This window comes from Nicotiana tomentosiformis, chromosome 8, assembly GCF_000390325.3.
Source record: "Nicotiana tomentosiformis chromosome 8, ASM39032v3, whole genome shotgun sequence".
NCBI classification, from domain to species: domain Eukaryota; kingdom Viridiplantae; phylum Streptophyta; class Magnoliopsida; order Solanales; family Solanaceae; genus Nicotiana; species Nicotiana tomentosiformis.
In genome coordinates, this window is record NC_090819.1 from 118,122,912 (window position 1) to 118,127,213 (window position 4,302).

Sequence of the window (4,302 nt, forward strand, 5' to 3'; positions counted from 1 at the left end):
TCAATTGTATACAGCAGCCTATCAGTAACTAACATGCATAACTACTTTATCACAACATTTAAACAGGAAAAAATAATGAAAGAAAAACGTTGTTTACCCTCAAAATCGGATAACAATTAAGTTTGTAAGTGATTTTAAGGATACGCGAATTTATTTGAAACAAAGCGAAAGATTAAGTCAAATTGAACAAACAAAGATAAAATAGATTCAAACCACACGAGAAGGATAGTTCCAACCTTATTGAAGTATTGAAATATTTACCCTCGGTCCGAGCTCGCTATGGTCAGCACTGATGAACAAGAGAAAGAGCTAATAACAGAAAAAATAATAATGTATTGCTTTGGAATACGTGTTACCGCGTATCCTTTGAATAAAAACCATCTCCTTTATATAGTAGGTGCGTTTCATCCCTAGTACAATTCTAAAAAGGGTAAAAATCTTCTTTTTCATTAATCATTGATCTGTTGCCGATACGGGCCAAGATCCGCGCCGTGATATTTGGTCGGGCGCGAATATCACGGCCCTTCGTTAGTCGTGTGCAACCGTTTGGTAATGCTTTTCCGAGGTCTTGGAACTCGAACCGAATCCGGGAGGGGGGTGTGTGTGATTTCGATGGCTCCGGTGGTAAGCACTCTATTCGGGCCTTAGCACGAGAGGTATATCCGGCTGGTCCATGGTATAATGGCCCTCCGTCGGTCGTGCTTGATTGTCCGACCATGTTCTTCAAAGTCGTTCAAAGTTAGGACCGATTCCGAACCATAACTCGATAAGACTCTTGCCCCGATTTCGGTCCCCTGTCATCATATCTAGAGCTTGGCTTATTTTGTCGGAGACCGGGGGTACCATGAGCCCGATTTTACCAGTATACAGATAGTCCTCTTGTTTCGCGGAGAGTAAACGATGAGAAACGACATGAGCTCCTGATTCTTACTTCGACACATCGCGGCAGAAACGACAAAATATTCGAAATGTCTCGTCAGTCAAGTCATAATGGCATTAAATGTATGTCAACCGCTGGTCGGCCGTCCCTAGACGTGAAACGTCGCTGAACTCCTATAAATACCCCCTCTTCTATCCATTTTTCACTTTACACCAAATCTTCTACCTTCGTACCTTCAGGATTTCAATATAATCTAGTATTTTTACCCCCGTTACCCAAGGTTCTTCAGCACTTTGCAAAACTTTTACCCATCTCCTACCCAAGCCAACAAGTCTAATATTCCAACTTTTACTTTTTCTCCATCTTTTTCAAGCTCTTTCTTCCATAACAATGGAAAAAACCTCAAAATCTGTTCTTAAGAAGGATGCTCTTTCTTCCTCGCGACCGACCACTGATGTCGAGGAGACCGTCCCCGATATGATTGTTGATGAACCGGCAGAAGAGCCTCCTTGAAGATGTTCATTCCCGGTGGCTGTTCGGTCACCGACGACTTTAAGGTTGAGAAGCCTTTCTCTGTACAAGGTCGGTGTGAGGAGGCCTCGAGATACATCTGCTCAATTACCGAAGAGGTCCTCCCCACGGTCCGAAAAGACTGCAACTGGGCTGGCAAAGACATAGTGGTTCCCGATCCCGAAGAGACCATTACCACCCATGTCGAGGGATATCTAAGTGTTTACACTTATCCCTTTACATTGGGCCCGGTAGACCTAGTCATTTTAGACTTCTGCAAGAGGTACAACGTGTGCCTAGGCCAGATTCATCCATCACTGTGGAGGATCGTGATCCTCCTCCGATTTTTTATGGACAAAATCGATGGGTGCTCGTTCACCGTCGATCACCTACTCCGCTTATACAGTCCCCAAATCTTCCGGGGGGACTGATAAAGCTAGTACATCGGGCCAGCAAAGCCCCGTTCTCGAGCATCGACGAGGACCGGGATTGGGGTTTGCAAGGACGTTTTGTTCGAGTGAGGACCATCGACCTGGTACCTGCCGAGTGGAGGCGGTTCCCTGAAAGGTGGAACACATCATGTAAGTATTCCTTTTAAGCGTTGATTTTATGACTCATTTTCCCTTTTCTTATCGGTGCTTGTTATGCTGTAGCCTTGGCTCGAGTTCCGAATGCTATCGTTTGACTCAAGGAGTGGATCGAGGGTATTGTGTCACAGATGCCCTACTCCGAGCGCTCATGGCGCAAGCTTTCAAAAGGCTGTTGGGAGGCCCGTTCTCATGGTAAGGTTCTTTTCCCATATAAGTCATAGTGAACGTTTTCTTCTAACATCGCGCCTTTATCTCCTTTACTTTCCTTTGCAGGTTTGCCTAAGAACGTCGAGCTTAGGCCTTCGGTTGGGGATGAAGACCTTCCTATTGAGTCTCCTGCTCCGAGGCAAGCTGGCGAGAGGAAGAGGAGGAGGGCTTCGAGTTTCCCGAGCTCGGAGAAAAATAAAATAAGGAGAAGGCTAGTGCGCAAGCCAAAGGAAAACACCAGCTCCCTAGTACCAACTTCGGACTTGCTCTATCAGCTTAGGGACTAGCCCGAAGAGGAAGATCCTTTCATTTTTGTAGCCCGCGAGCCGTCACCCCTCGAAGAGCATGGGGACGTTGAAATAGAGACCCGTGAGGCCGATCTGCCTCAGGCCATGGAGATCGATGAGGAGGTCGGGGCTGAAGATTTTCGGGACGCGGGTAGTGCCTTGAAGGAGGCACTTGGTGTGATAGACATCATCGAATCACCCTCGTTTACCGAGTCGATGTACAATCAGGCCCAAACTTTGAAAGAACGACCCAACAAAGGGGCACACGGAGCGGACGATCCCTTCCGCTATTTTTTTGATGTCGTGTATTCCACCGCCACAGAGGATGTCACCGGGTTAAGTGACTTAGAGGTACCGAGGAAAAGTCCATCCTCGGGGGTAGGTGGGCCTAACTCTAGCCCGAGGCTGGTCAACCGGTTCCCTGTCCCGAGTGTGGATCCTTGTCGGAAGCGGTCAATTATCATCACCGTTCCGAAAGATGCCCGAGTTTTTTCCACCCCCGTAGGGATAGCCAGTTACCTTCGTTACTTGGTGACTGAGGAAGACCAGGCCAAAATGAACGATATAAACTCGCCATGCCTGTTCAACGAAGCACAACAGGCGCTGAACCGGGTAACTCTTGATAATCCCTGATGATTCCAATTTTTCTTGTGATATTTGAACTAATTTTTTGATAATTCTAATATTTTTCCTCGTATTTGCAGGCCTCAGTGCTCCACCACTAGACTTTCATCTGGTACCGAGATGAGATGAGCCAACTCGAGGTCGAAGCCAAAGAGCTTGCTGAGAAAATAAATATGTATAAAGTTTTCACCGAGCAACGCGAGGGTGAAATCAAGAGCCTCCGAGCCGAGTTGGATGCGGCTCAGAAGGAACATGCCGACCTGTTGGAACAGGTAAAACATTTTGAAGTTAGTGATGATGATCTAGACACGGTGTCTAACAGTCAGAATCCACATGTCCAACAAAAGGTAAATCGGGTTGACCAGCTCCGGGCTGAGATGGATGAAGTCAAGGCCCTAGCCGAGGAGTGGAAGGGTAAGATGGACTGGTTGGCTTATGAAAAGGAAACATCCCGGGAGCAATTGGCCTCGGCAGAGGCCCAACTTCGATCGATGAAGGAGAAGGCAGAGGCACAGTCCCAAAATATCGAAGAGCTCCAATCTCAACTGAGCTCGACTGTTGCCGATCGGGAAACCCTCACCAAGGAGCTTAAAGCAGCCAAGTTAGTGGCTAAAATAGCCAAAGTCGATGCCGACGAGATGGTGGCCCAGCACAAAGCCGATGCTGAGGTTGCTCAGGAGCGCCTAAAAGCCATAGTCGATCATGCGAAGTGGCAGTCCCGGAGGGAGGCTCTCGAACAGGTTCATGCCCGGGGGTTCAATTTATCAGTCGAGCTTGAAAATGTTAAGAGGCTCGAGGCCGAGTCCAAGAAGTTGGCATACTTTGAGGATGAGGAAGATTTCGAGGGTTCGGACGGGTTCGAGGAGGATTCTGACGGCCCCTGTGATGAGGCGGGCTCCGGTGAGGACTAGGCTTCTTAGGTGCCTTGTAATTTTTTGCTTTTATACCTTTGAATTTTGTTGAGGCCATTTGGCCTTTGTAAAAATTTGCATATATATATATATATATATATATATATATATATATATATATATATATATATATATATATATATAAAAGGCTTTTTTCCCTTTGGCAATTTTCAAGCTTGATTCTTTTTGCTTTTTCTTTATGATTGCAAAGATTTCGGATGCCTTAGCATGTAATAATTGGGTCTTATTAGGAGATTCAAACATTGTTCGTTTTCGATACTATTTTGCTTAAG